This window comes from Homalodisca vitripennis, chromosome 2 (genome assembly GCF_021130785.1).
Source record: "Homalodisca vitripennis isolate AUS2020 chromosome 2, UT_GWSS_2.1, whole genome shotgun sequence".
In the NCBI taxonomy this organism is placed as follows: domain Eukaryota; kingdom Metazoa; phylum Arthropoda; class Insecta; order Hemiptera; family Cicadellidae; genus Homalodisca; species Homalodisca vitripennis.
Genome location: NC_060208.1, coordinates 54,488,495 through 54,504,648, shown reverse-complemented (window position 1 = coordinate 54,504,648; position 16,154 = coordinate 54,488,495). Strand labels below are relative to the sequence as shown.

At 32.8% G+C, this 16,154-nt stretch overlaps 1 protein-coding gene and 1 non-coding gene across 2 annotated transcripts in view; one reads left to right on the top strand and one right to left on the bottom strand.

Moving 5' to 3' along the window:
• LOC124355629 overlaps positions 1-15,338 on the bottom strand; it is a 38,145-nt gene extending 22,807 nt beyond the window's left edge. The window contains exon 1 of the mRNA XM_046806790.1: positions 15,194-15,338. The gene's annotated coding sequence lies outside the window, so the exon portion shown is untranslated. The remainder of the gene's footprint in view (positions 1-15,193) is intronic.
• Positions 5,274-5,344, top strand: Trnaa-ggc. Its single transcript has one exon. It is a non-coding gene; the product is annotated as a tRNA-Ala (tRNA).
• Positions 15,339-16,154: the final 816 nt, after the last annotated feature.

Below are 16,154 nucleotides of genomic sequence, written 5' to 3'. Positions count from 1 at the left end.
TACTTTTTGATTACAAAACTTGTTCATTGAAACAAGAACCGTTGGAATTGTAATGAAATTGGTCACATAGTTGGTGTCTAGTCTGTTTTTATAACTATACTGGTTTTTTTGTTATTTGACTTTAAAACTTTTCAACAGACACCATTTTGTTAATATTAAAGAAAATAACACAATTTTTTCCACTTATCCATTCAAACCTATTTGGTAAACGTTGTTACTTTAGCTTAAGTAGTTTTAGAGATTTTAATTTTTTTTATAAAAGATACAAAATTGCGGCAAGCGACTAAAAAGGACATTTCTCGAGCTATGTTTTATGGCATTTTTTGTTTCAAATGATGAGTATTATCAGCCACAGAAGTTCATAAATTTGTTTAAAATAAATTAAAGTTTGGCAAAATTATGATGATAGGGGAGTTCATTACTTATTCAGTAATAATCATTTATCTTACTGTCCTTTCCTTATATGATTCCAAAAGTTATACAAAAGAAATATTTAATCTTCAAAAGTAGTCAATAAGAATTGTTAGTAAAATTATACAGGGTGTACATAAAGTCCTGCACGGGTATAATATTTTCTAAACGATAACAGATAAATAAACAAGATTTGGTACATCAATACTACACCTAAAAATCTACTTTTTGAAGGAACTATCAGTTTTCTGTAATATCATGGGGACGTCCCACAAGGAGTCAGAAGGAAATCTTAAATAGGAGCATAGGTCAATATGGACATCATTTTAAAGGGCTTATCTAGCAGAGTGTAATGCCGCAAACCGCACTCAAAAAGATTGATCCAGTAAAAAATGGCGGCTGTTCAAAGATTTTACTTGGTTACATTTTATTAGTAGCCATAACCCCAGTAAAGGAAAACTGCAACCAAACGAATACTGCAGCTAACTACTACATTATGCTTGTCAGTTGTACAGAAGTGAATTATGACATTAGTTATCCTCAAGGGTTACAAATTTGGTCCTAATATATTGATAACGGGGAAAACCTGATAACAGTAACAATTAGAAATCTCAGCGACCTATGACGATCGGAAACACTTCCTGTTTTCATAAAGTGTTGAACAGTTCTCCCTACAGTTGTTCTAGAAATTGGCTGCCTCTCGTGAAAGTAGTCATTAAATAAATGGCATGCTTCCTCGTGTGATCGTCTATACGTTCACGTTCGTCAAGCGACATAGTGTAGTTGAAGAACTACAAGCAATACGACAAACTCTTTTGTACTAAAGCGCACAGATAAAATGGATGGACAGCACTACTAAAACAAGAAAACTAGAATAGCCTACTATGAATAGACTGGCTAATAGGAAAGTCCTAACTGCGACCCAAAGATAAGAGATTTCTAATTGTTACTGTTATCAGGTTTTCCCCGTTATCAATATATTAGGACCAAATTTGTAACCCTTGAGGATAACTAATGTCATAATTCACTTCTGTACAACTGACAAGCATAATGTAGTAGTTAGCTGCAGTATTCGTTTGGTTGCAGTTTTCCTTTACTGGGGTTATGGCTACTAATAAAATGTAACCAAGTAAAATCTTTGAACAGCCGCCATTTTTTACTGGATCAATCTTTTTGAGTGCGGTTTGCGGCATTAAACTCTGCTAGATAAGCCCTTTAAAATGATGTCCATATTGACCTATGCTGCTATTTAAGATTTCCTTCTGACTCCTTGCGGGACGTCCCCATGATATTACAGAAAACTGATAGTTCCTTCAAAAAGTAGATTTTTAGGTGTAGTATTGATGTACCAAATCTTGTTTATTTATCTGTTATCGTTCAGAAAATATTATACCCGTGCAGGACTTTATGTACACCCGTATATCAGGTTTAACGATACGGTACAAGGTATTTTTAATTCCACAAAATTAAAAATCATTAATTTTACAAACGTAGTAAATATTTTAATCGTTATTTCTGACATTGAGGATCTTGGCAATACTTGTGTTACGTAATCCGAGTATATGGGACTGTACGAATAATATTCTACCATGGTATGAGAGACAGAAAGAATAGCGCATAACTTTATTAGCAATTCATAAAGAGACTTCTGCAATTTTAACGATGCTCAACCACACAATCGTCTGTATTTTGTTGGTGCTGCTAGAGATGAAAGCTATTTAGTGGTCTCCTTACAAAACTGTCCTAATAATGTTTGCGTTTCCAACATTTCCGCGTAGACTGTCACACTATATTCCATTTTTTTCCATTCCAATATGAATTATTAAATTAAAGTTTGTAACTTTATAATCCTGTCCATTTTTATTTGGCAAAAATTTTAATGTTTAACAATTTTAGTATTTTATTATCCTCTAAAGAACTGTCATCTTTCATATTTAATAATAATAACTATGATAAAACGCCTTAACTTCAAGTGATTGTCGGTATTGTGATACATTGTTTATCACAATACTTCACATTATTTTAAAATTTCTTAAATGTTACTTATAATAAAGATGAACAATAACCAGGTTAAACTTATGCCGGTATTTCTAAATGAATGAAATAAGGCCTGACTAAGATAGCAAATAAATCCTCATAATTGTTTTATAAGGGTGCGTTCACGTTTTCACTTTACAGGGAAGGTCATTATACAATGTCAGACCGAAGTGGAAGATCATCTTTTACCGATTTCCTGCCTCAGTCTTGGGAAGCCTCGACGAGACAGCTTCTCAGCTAGTACCTTAGCTCTTTCTGTGTATGCCCCCGGCTTGGCAGACAGCTGATTCGAAACCTGCGTGTTGTATCTGTAGTCATGAGTTAGTACATCACGAAAGGAGGGCATGTGGTCTCGTCTCCTAAGATAATTGGCAAACACAATTTTGCAATTCTCTGGATCCCTCCCTAAGATATACCCAGGGTATTCATGAAACTGTTATTACAAACTTCTGTATTATATAAATATAGGTCCAGAAATGAGTCGTTAACCACCATTTTATATTTTAATAAAAACATTTATCTCTAGAACTAGTAAAGCTACAGATACGAAACCTTGCACATGGGTTAGGTCAAATAATAAGAAAAAAATAATAATTACGTTATTTGCTTTCATATCGAGACATTGGCACCTGTTAAAAACCTTTAAAGTAACCAAAAAATCAGTATAGTTATAAAAGATTTACAATACACCAGCTTTGTGCAATCTGTACCACAATTCTAACTTTATTCTACGAAATCCGCCAACACAAAAGCGAGCACGACCACTTTAAAGGTATTCTTGAACAAGCCGGGAGCAACAAAAATCATTGTCAGATGAGAAGCATCAGCTGTTTTGTCATGTTTGTTGCTCCCGGCTTGCAGTAATTTATGTACAATATTAAAAAAATGCACTCAACAAATGTTTCATAATTTTAACGCATTTTTTGTATTTAAAACAACGTTATATTTTCGATTGTAAAATAGTAATGTAAACTGTATTGTGGCTCTTGTTTTACAATAATAGTAGAGTTTATTAAATTATGGTTAGGTGTAAGAGAGGACTTAATAGTCCTAACCTCGCCAATTGAATATGTTTTACGTTGTATTCAATAAAGACATTTTTCATTTCATTTCATATTTAGACATACACTCAATTCTGTCATGAAACTCCTGAAGTGAAAAGCATTGCTTCCACCTTCAAATATTTATTAATCAATAGCAAAACATATATAAAAACCTTGCTGTTCTATAATTATTTGAAAATAGTTACTGTAATGGTTTATTAAAACTATAAACTTAAAGTTTATAGTTGGCGTAGAAAAGGTTTTTGAGAGCTAAAAAAAAATTAGAATTTCTTTTAAAATTAAAAAATAATTTTCTTTCATTAATTGCACAACAGGGGTTGTTCATTGTCGGAGATCTTGGTCGTTTATCTTTATTCACATTTGCGAACTATTCGTTTTTTTGGGACAGTATCATTGTTCAAATTCGTGAACCATTCATTCATTGCGATGTAGGGTTTACAAGCAATCCTCCTATCAATTCATTTATCCTAATTATCGACTATCCCTTTACGTGACTCTAGGTTTGAAGTTGAATTCTCTCAACAATCCGAATACTACTCTGCACTCACCTTGTAGGAATTAAAGATTTAGTCCAGTACCGTTTAAATCAATGTCGGTGAAATGATAGTGACTATTGATTTATAGTATATATCAAGTAATCACGCACAAAGTGCGTCACGACCTCCCCTTCCACTCCTACTCTCCCTCTCTCTCACTCTCTACCTCCCCCAAACACTTAACAACTCAGTGTCGTGCTGAACCTCCGTGCAGAGCACCACAAGTAAGGGTAGGTCAGGGTGACCTCTTGTCCTACATTCCTTTCGATTGAGTTTAAATCCTCATGGGCTTGAAGTGGTATTGTTATTCGAATTTTTATACTATATTTAATTCAAAGTTAACTATATTTTATGCCCATGCTATTTAAAAGGATCTGCTAAAAATGATTACATGGATGAATAAACCGTCGTCGTGAGTAGTCTTTTAATTGCAAAATCGGCAGAACTTTGTATATGGGTGTTAATATCAGTAAAAAGACAAGGAAATAGAGCTATAAATTACTTAGGTAGCACGTAAGTGGCCTAGTGGTTCGATTATTTCGGCTATCTGATATTATTAGCCTGCTGAATGTCGTCACGTATCAAACTTCTCTATTTTAGAGAAAAAATTCTTTAATTCGAAATAGAAATGGTGGCTAGCGGATAAACTATACATTTCTCGACCTAAATTTATATGAAATTTTTAATTTGAAATGTTCCTACACACACACACACACACACACACACACACACACACACACACACACACACACACACTCTATGCCTATGTACACTATTTTTCCTTGCTATTACCATGACATGCCAACCATGGGGGACGGCCCACAAAGGAAAACATGGAAATCTTAAATTAAAGCATGGGTCGAGTGATACCTCATTTGAAAGAGCTCACTTAGTAAAGTTGAATGCCGCAAACCGCATCTCAAAAGGTTTGTCCAATCAGAAATGGCGGGTTGTTTTAGGTACACATTGTGAAGTACATTATGCGCTGCCATTTCTGACTGGATCTTCGTATTCTGATGCAGTAGGCGGCGTTTCACTCTACTAACCTAGTTTACATAGCCATATGCCACTGTGCAAAGTTTATAGATGTTATCTGCTATGGTTTGTAAAATATTAAGCCGTACCCAGACTTTTCAAACACCTTGTATATATGTTAGTTTGGTTATTTAAACGCATATGTGACAGATATGGCCAAATACAAAATAATTGAATCGTAAAAAGTAAGTGCTCTGTGGTGTAATGGTAGCACATTCACCCGGCAAGTGAGAGATCCGGGTTCGAGTCCCGGCGGAGCAAGTACTCTTTGTGATTCAATGTTTATTGAAATTAAATTCGGCTATTGCCATTTATACAAATTTAATGAATATAAACAAAAGTTGTTTGACAGGTATTTTGTCTTCCGATCATATGTTAGTTTGGTTATTTAAACGCATATGTGAAAGATATGGCCAAATACAAAATAATTGAATCGTAAAAAATAAGGACTCTGTGGTGTATACATTCAAGGGTTATAAGTATTGGAATAGGATTCAGGGGTGTTGGATTCTCTTAGGGATGACTCTGAAAGAATTAAAAAACTCATGATTATGGATACGATATTTAAACACACATGTTTACGGTATGATCACTAAAACATTGTTGTCTATTATCTATGGGGGAAAACAAAATTAGAGAAACGTTAGACGTTTCACAGCGCAATGACCAGATCTGGCACTCCCAGTGACAGGACCTAGAGCAGCACTAGTGAACTCTGTTGACTGATTGTAAGTACTGAACTCAATGACCAGATCTGGCACTCCCAGTGACGGAACATAGAGCAGCACTAGTGAACTCTGTTGACTGATTGTAAGTACTGAACTCAATGACCAGATCTGGCACTCCCAGTGACGGAACATAGAGCAGCACTAGTGAACTCTGTTGACTGATTGTAAGTACTGAACTCAATGACCAGATCTGGCACTCCCAGTGACGGAACATAGAGCAGCACTAGTGAACTCTGTTGACTGATTGTAAGTACTGAACTCAATGACCAGATCTGGCACTCCCAGTGACGGAACATAGAGCAGCACTAGTGAACTCTGTTGACTGATTGTAAGTACTGAACTCAATGACCAGATCTGGCACTCCCAGTGACGGAACATAGAGCAGCACTAGTGAACTCTGTTGACTGATTGTAAGTACTGAACTCAATGACCAGATCTGGCACTCCCAGTGACGGAACATAGAGCAGCACTAGTGAACTCTGTTGACTGATTGTAAGTACTGAACTCAATGACCAGATCTGGCACTCCCCAGTGACGGAACATAGAGCAGCACTAGTGAACTCTGTTGACTGATTGTAAGTACTGAACTCAATGACCAGATCTGGCACTCCCAGTGACGGAACATAGAGCAGCACTAGTGAACTCTGTTGACTGATTGTAAGTACTGAACTCAATGACCAGATCTGGCACTCCCAGTGACGGAACATAGAGCAGCACTAGTGAACTCTGTTGACTGATTGTAAGTACTGAACTTAATGACCAGATCCGGCACTCCCAGTGACAGGACCAAGAGCAGCACTAGTGAACTCTGTTGACTGATTATAAGTACTGAACTCAGTGTGCCTCCAAAGTAGGTTTAAGTTGTGTTTGGAGTAAATAGTCTACCTTGGTAAGGAAAAATTAATTCACTCTCCAATTCCTCTCATAGTAAACTTCACAATGCCTGCCTTAGTGTGTCCTGTGTGATAATTAATAAATAACAGCATTTTATTTAGTTGTACCAGTTCCTTATGTAATGTGACAGTACACAGATTTTCAAAATACACCATCACTCTGTTCTTTCCATATACAAATATCTCCTATTTTTTCACACATTTTTGAGAGTAAAGTACGAGGCATACTATGGATTTCGTGTTTATCTAAGCCTCCATCATTCTGACATGAGAAATAACTTTCATAAAAGTATAACTTTTCTAAAGTTAATTTTGCCGGTAGAATTTTTAATCACTAATAGTCCCACTAAAGAAGTTTCAAAGGTTTTATGACATAATTAGAAATCTCAGTTAGGCTTCGTCATCACTGTTAATAAAGTAAAAATTGTATGTAAGTTATTAATGAAATCGGATTGTTTGTTATATTTGATTTTCCATGTTCAAATTATATTTATATCTTTATAAATTACAACTATTATAATTGTTATAATTATAAAATATATTATAAATGACATTTAAAAAGATATATTTATGTTAACCCTCGTCTTTTAGCCTAGCCAATGTTGTAAGAAAGAAAAAGAAAAAGTAGTTAAAATACAAAATTCAATTAAGCCCGCAGTATGACGGCTATTGTATACTTAGGCCAACAGGTGAAATCTTAAAAGGAGAGTCTTTTTTATTCAAGATATGCCTAGTAATACTGCATAAAAACGAACGATGTAATAAACGTCTGATAAAAACTGATATGAACGTACTTTCAATAAAGACAGCTACATCGAATCATTTAATAATGACTCTTTCTTCAACTCAGAATATGTATTTATATTCCACTGTAACTTTCAACAAATACCAACCTATATTAAAATTTCCTAATAACCGTAGGATGTTTTGTAACTGAGACATAAAATGTCCAATGTTATATCAAACATAATGTTAAAGAAGGAAAACTAAGTGACTATAAAGCCTAAGTTTCATTAAATCAACTACTACGCCAATAATAATTCAAATTATTATAGAGTCGTGATTGTAATATAAATATTGTGTTATTGTACCAATAAGTATATAATGGCAGCTACTTCAGTTATCAGTTTAATTATATAAATACTAATAGTAAGTTATTACAAATAAAAATAATTTAATTATTGTTATTTTATGAAAGGTGTTAGAACCATCCGCGAATTTTTGAAATAGCAATTCCTGTTTAAACAAACATATTTATTGAGTAGTAAACAATAACATTCTCATTTTAGATGCTTACATTTCGCTTCGGTTTCGTTTGTCTTCCTACTGTTACATATGAAAGGTTGGAACTTACATAGTTTTTAATGTTTCAAAACATAATTACGAGTAGTTACGCAATATTCAACAAAACACAAAGTCACGACTGCGACGGCTTATTGCTACCACAGATGGCACCAGCGACTAATTAGAGAAAACTTTCATTGTACACTTTGTTTAGCAATTTTACAATATTACTTAAGTTTAACTTATAATTGAGAACCAGATTATACTCATTTAATATCTTTTAGAATAGAAAAAACCAGAAACCTCCTAACTTGAATTATTTTCAAAATATGTGGTTAAAAAATTGGCAAAAGTTCGGTTTACTTATAATTTACTTTATTATCTCCGCCATGCGTTTGAATAAATTGTCACTAAACGTCTTTAGACGTTAAGGCGGTGCAATCAATATTGGATTTGGAACATAATTTTTATGTTTAATTCATAGGTTCTTAAGATATAAAAAGAAAAGGTAGAAAATACTTTTTGAATAGCTCCACATTAAATGAGAATATTTAAATCAAAATTTAGGCAATGTTCTAACCAGACACAAATAAGAGAAACGGCTGAATAAAAAATGTGAAATGTGTATGGCATGTGCATGAGTTAGCCTTAGTGAGTGACATGTATTTTATTCATTATGACTTCAGAAAATTATACATTTAACCAAATATACTTTGATAAAAAGACAATTTTTTAAATATATTTCTTTTTAAGGAAATCATTTTTGTTAGCTACTTTCTATTATTCAACCACCTTTACATCTCGCTACCACTACAATCATGCTTCAATTTAGTCAGTAATTTCCTGCATATGTCTCTCCAACAAATTAACATGACTTGCTCAAAATTACTATCTAGCCTGTGTTATATCCAATGTATTTCTTATCAAATACACTATTTTAATACAATTTTGTATCATAGAGGTTTGGTTCTTTTTATCACTATTTCTATGATTTATTTAAAAGTTAAGAATGCATTTAAACTTGTATGACATTAACGCATTGTAAAGGTACAAATACTTTGTACAGTATAATGATATTGAAGAGTCTGTTTGATTTTTACATTCGATATCTTTGTCGGTACACATTTAAGTGAGTTAACACATTCCATGTCCTTTTTAATGAGCAATTCAGATGCAAATTACTTCTAAGCTTTTAAATTCTTCTGAGTTGGAAGTTCGCGACTGGAAGACCTATCAAGTCATAATCGCACACCGAGAGCCTTGGTGAAACAAAATGAACAATTCCAATTAAACGCCTTCACTAAATAGCGGCTGTTTTATTCTCTAAAGCAATGGGCTTTGAGACAGCTCAAATATATTGATTTCGCATTAAAACAAGTAAAATGTATTTAACGTGATAACTTAGCATTTATATCGTCCTAACAGATAATATCGAAGAACTTCATTTCTGATCAATTAATCTAAAGATGTAGTTATTCGTTCTTCGTCTGATATTACAAACAGTTAAAGTATTATAAGTGTAAAACTCCTACTACGAGTACTAAGATACTGTGGTCTTCTTACCGTTGTTTCTTTTATCCGTTCTAACATTTCTATTGAATTTCCATTACATAATTCTAGAAACACATGTGTATACAGCAATACAATACAATACAATACAATATACTTTATTGCCAGAAACAATTTTAACATTGCATAGCATGCGTCACATAATAATAATTGTATAATTATTAAAATAATGAAATGTCTTATGCTAACGATTTAATTTTTAAAATATTGTAAACAATATCGATTTTAGTTAACAATAAAAGTTGTCAAGCAGTAAAATTAATATATAATAAAAATAACTTTGGATATCAGCGCCCCTGTACTACCGCACATTGGAGCTAGTGAGATGGTCCATGAATTCACCAACTGTATAAAAAGAATGAGACACTAAAAAGTGTCGCAGTGTAATTTTGAACCGATTTAGATCATTTATTGATTTTATTTCTTCAGGGAGCCCATTTAGAAACTTTATGCCGGCTTGAGAAGGAAGTTGCTCGTATCTTCTCAATCTATGCTGAGCAGGTCTGACATTTTCTCGATACCTCGTATCGTATTGTGAATGTCACGACCTCGAACCATTTGGCTCTTAAACCGACAATGTACAGTAGTCTCCAGTATATACAAACATGGCAATGTTAGTATTTTGAGCTCCCTAAATGAATTTCTACACGACTCTCTAAAGTTTAATTTAGCAATAATTCTAATAGCTCTCTTCTGTAAGACAAAAAGTCTGTGGAAGTCGCCATTTGAACAGCCACCCCACAATATAATACCGTAGGATAAATGTGGGTGGACCAAACCGTAATATGCAATTTTCATTATTTGATCTGAACAGTATTCGGCAAGACCTCTCAAGAGATAAATATTACTTGATAGTTTCGCACAAACACTGTCCATGTGCACATATTTATATGTATATTTCGTTAAATCTCAGATTAGATCGTGAAAATAGTAATGAACATTTTCCTCTAATTTAAAACATCGTTCACATTTCACACCGTGGGCAGCCGTGAATCGTGAATCTCGTGCACTTTGAATTCTAACACAATTGTAATGTTCTAGTTATACATTGGACTTATTGGAAAACATTTGGTGATCACCCTATATATTTATTTCCACTCATAAATGCTGACTCTGATGGTGTAAAAGATCCAGATCCATCCAGAATAGGCACTCCCGTAATTAGGCCTATGTTCACTTAATAAACACAACTTTCAGTAATATAAACTATCTCCTAGGTTTGGCTATAGTGGAGGGATGAACGTGGAAGAAAGGCCACCTCGTCCCTACACAAATAACACGAGTTAATACCGCCGGGGGAAATCTTGCACCCCCCTTCCGAGTTGGTGTAGATCTTTACTCCCACAGTCAAGTGCGCTCAGGAAAGTAGAGCCCTGGGGTTTATCTGGTTCAGTAAGAAGTGCACTATTTCTATTTAAATATACCATTTGACAAATTGATTTAGTATACATTAAAGTGCTTATACAATAGTTTAATATTGAAAAAATAAGCTACTGACAATTAAGAATTAATTAAAACCGTCAATTATAACTAAATATACCATTTTTGATGTCTTATACGAATTTAATAGGCTAGTTGGAAATATTTCAAGATAAGATATTACATAACAAAGTTTTCATTCGATGTAAAGGATAAATCATTAAAGTACTTCATTCGTAAAAACTATAACATACAATTATATTTATACTCGGTCTTATATTTATTGTCTTCTAATGTTTGTTGTGTGTTCAGAAGTGAAAGATCCTGAATGGTTTTTGTGTATGAAGAAGTGCATCCATGAAGCAAAAAGTACTGAAATTCAAATTTCTTAGGAATTTAGATTTATCAATGGAATAACATATTTAAATACACGGAGATAATAAAATGGTGAAATGGCTTATAAATGTGTGTAAAGTTAAAGAACTGAAAGTAATAAAACTAATTATTTCCAATAATTAGTTTCGAAAATGGTTCGCTTTCTTGATCTTGTGATATGGTATTTTTACAGTGGCTTAATCAAAAATAGAGGAATGAACACTAACATGCCTTAATGTAAAACTCTTCCGTATGGTGTAGTCTGAAAATACGAAGACTCCACAAACGCAAAATCTTTTATAAACGATTATTTTGAAATTTTATACGGTCTTAGTAAATGGGTTCTACTCTTTCTCGTCGAAAGTAAATATTTTTTACCAAAGTGGCCCTCTAAAACTTGTGTGTTTATATATTGTCGTGCTCGAGGAGCAAAACAAACTAAAATAAGCTATATTACGAGAAATGCCATAGACGAAACTTAACTACAAACACCGAAAGTGGACACTTTTGATGGAAGTAGTTTCCGAGACATATTTGTATATGTGCCAAGGCAAACTCATCTGTGGCACTAGAAAACCTTTTACCGAAATTAGATTGCAAGGGCCAAAAGTAGACGCTTTTTTTACCGAAATAGGTCAAAAAGCGTGTTTCATGATCGAGAAACAAGGCAAAATTAACTGTAGCTTCATAAATACAATTCATTTGAAATAGAAATACTCATACATGCACAACACCTAATATACAAGTCAGTAGTAAATTCGCTTCATCTCTGAACCTCTTAACATTGAATACTAAAATAATATTTTTACACACACACACACACACACACACACACACACACACACACACACACACACACACACACACACACATAATTTAAAATATCATAGAGCTCCACCATATATATAACAAACAAAAATTGCATAAGTAAATAAATAAAAATGTACATAAACAAATAAACATTTATTTTCTAAAGATATCATAACATTCTTGGATGTAGATGTTTTTATTAAATCTGGATTTCTCAAAACAAAAATTCATATTAAAGACAGTAACGCAATGGGTTATCTACATTTCAACAGCTGCCAACCTGTACATGTCAAAAAATCAGTACCAAAGGGTTTGTCAGTTAGGGCCAAAAAATTATGTACTGATAGTGCAGATTTTCAAAATTATCTAGAAAAACTTGGAAATGCATTTTTCAAAAGAAAATATCCTTCAAAATTTATAAATAATCAAATTAAACACTCTAATGTTCATAAAATCCAAAAGAATGATGATGTAAAATGTATAATAAAATATTTTCCTGGTTTATATAAAACAAATAATATTCTAAGAACGGCATACAAAATTCTTGAACCTTCACCAATTACTAAAAACTTATTTTCAAACCACCCAGGCTAGTGTTTAGTAGACATACTAACGTGAAAAATTATTCTAAATTCTTTGTTCATGATATTTCTCTTTGGTGTTAATCACATGTTCAAAAATCCTGTTTTTTTATTTATGTAAATTTCTATTTATTTACTTATGTAAATTTTGTTTGCTGTGTTATTTTTTATTATACCTTTTTGAAAACGGCTAATGCCGAAGTATTAAAGGAAATTATATACCAAGAAGTCCAATAATTGTTATAATACAGCAATTCTGCATTTATACACCCGAAGTGAAAATATATATATATATATATATATATATATATATATATATATATATATATATATATCCCAGTATAGCGTGGAATGTTAAAAATCGTTTAATAGGTATTTGATCCTCCGATCATAGTTTAGTTTGGTCATTTAAACGCATATATGATAGAAATTGTTAAATACAAAATAACTTAATTGTAAAAAGTAAGGACTCTGTGGTACAGTGGTGGAATACTCGTCGTGAAAAGTGAGAAGTCCCGGATTCGAGTCCCGGTGGAGCAAGTACTTTTTGTGGTTCAATCTTTATTGAAATTATATCAAACGTTCAGCGACAACTATTAGAGGTAAGTTACAATTTTGTAGTGTCATATACACATATATAACGCGGCTTGTGGAAAAGATAACTAACTGTCTAAAAAAGTCCAAAGAAATTTTAACTTGGTACAAAGTTGATCTTATCAATATCTCAGCTAAGTTCTTTGATCAGCTTTTACGCCATCTCGTTTCAATATGGCGGCCGTTCAAACATAAAAAATTCACAACTCCCCTTGTTTTATGAACCTATAGAAAAAACATAAAGTGTTCTTGAATGCTTATAACATTTACTAAAGATTTTCTTATAAATCATTGTTTTCTTCCCTAAATGTTTTAGAGATATTGAGAACATGAGAATAAATTATTAATACGAATACTCAGGTTGTCAGAAATGTATCTATTTCTTCCGACTGAGTCGGAAGGACTATTTTGATAAGCTATTTTATTTCAGGTAAATCAAAAACATGCCATTTCCTTCACCCATCTTTGATATACATATGGTACGCTTAAAAACCATAAATATGGCCATAAAAAGCCATGTAGTACTGATTATGTTGGTCTTAAATTCTGCATTAAATTCCTAAAAACTCTCTTGAAATTATAAAAAAGTTAGCGTTGTACTGCCTTGAGAAAAGCTATTATGTAGGCTGTTACTAAAAGTAAAAAAAAAACATAAGATTCCACCGGGTCCGAAAACCGGACTATCACTTCAAAATCCGAGGTAACAAGCGAGCGCAGCGAGTACGTATTCACTGCAAATGATATAAAATACCGAACTAAACATTAAGATCAATTTTCGATTGACGATGAAACTAGCTAACACCTCCAGTTTTTGTTGCAGTCGATTAATAATATCGATGATATAACGATTCGTAATATTCTTAAGTTAATGACCTAGGAAATTGATTAATATAAAATTTAAGTAGTAGAGAAGCGATGAAATAAGTTTACAGAAGACTTATTCACAATTTTCACGAACAAAGGCAGAGGGTACAAAAGAGCATAGCAAACCGGATAAATCTGTGACTTAGTCTGGTGTGTTCTTTCATGGAATCATCACAATCTTAAATATAATAAATTTGAATCGCTATGCTTACATGCGAAATCTGCCATGTACAATTCCATTGAAATTTCTCATGAATTCAATTGGAAGTACTTAATTACTGTGTACTTTGATGATATATATTTACATTTCGAAATTATTATATGGTTCCACCAAATTACATGGACTCCTATTTCAGAGCACTGCTCACTGGCCTACAACGATTCAGTAGTTAAGTACAGAAAATTGAAAGACTTTCCACCAAATACCGTAATTCATCATAGAACTTTCCTCTGTCACATTGACATTCAGGAACTGTCTCGCTTTTCGACTTCCAACCAAAGAGAATTGTGTACGAAGCTGCGGGAAACTATTTGTTACTTATACTTCAGGACAGTTATTACTTTTGAACTGCAAAGTTCCTGACAATGGTTTAATAAATATATAACCACGTTTACTTAATGCAATTAATTGTTAACAATTATTGCAGTAGAACTGGAGAAACTGATTTGGCACATGCGTTCCTCCACATAATCATTGAAAATGAAAGATCCAAATCAGAATTAAAATATTTTCTGCCGAAACACACTGGTTAAATACTAATTGACCTTTTAAACACTTAAATGTGTACGCATTTGTAACATTGAATATTATTTTACTTGCTTTTTACAATAGTGCTTGCTTTTCAGGATTAAACTTTACATGGAACATAAAGTCTATCTCTTATACATTGCGTAATTTTAAAGAGTTAAGTATTAAAATGATACATATTATTCTGCATTGATTATTTGTACATGTATCTACTTTAAATTATAACTAGGAACACTAACACTAACCTCGAAACCTCTCTTTAGCAAAAATACTGAATTACTTGCTGAAGCTTTATGCAAAAACAATACGAACTTTAAACGGTCATTCAATTTTAACGCGTAGTTTGTTTATTTCCGTGAAAACGTGAACGTGACCTGAACATGACCTCAAACTAACCGATGACGCGCTCGGCGACGACTGGTAGTGGTAGACGACAAGTTTTTGGGGCGGGTCACCACCAACAATCGATTGTTGAACATCGATTCTCTTCATACAATCAATTTGTATACCATCGATTATTACAGCTGGGATCTGGAAGTTGCAAAACTATAACATATACTTTAAGACTTGGATTCACCATTCCAACACCTGTAAAATGTTAAAAGGAACTAAAGTATAGGGTTATAGCATTATACATTTTATTGGTCATTACATTACAGAAAACATTTATATGTAGCAGAAGGAAACTTTGTATTCAACCCAGAAAGGTATTTTATTAATTCGCTACATATGATGTAAAAAATCTTAAAGAAAATCCCTTCGTTATAACCTTGGAAAATATTTAATCAGTTGGAGAGGAAAGAGATTTAAATGTACAAAAGGTTTCTTACCAAAGCAAAAACTTATTTTTTCAAAAACAACTTTTTTATAAACTACTCGTAGTAACGTTTTGGCATTTTTATACTGAACATTAATATTTTAATTATGTTATGACCTAATATTTTGTTGTAGAAGATTATTCTTACAGTTTCGTACAATAATATAATATTTATGTTATTGTTCGTACACAAGTTTTCTATAGTGACGAATCAAGAATGAAAGTAAAAATGCATCAAATGATTGTTCATTTATTTTTAATGATTTAAAAATAAAGCACATATTTTCTCTCAGCAGAAACCTCCTGACTTTTCTACTTTCAATCAAAATAAAATGTTTAAACCCCTTCATTTCCGATACCAATTTTTGTATATTTTTGTATAATTTATG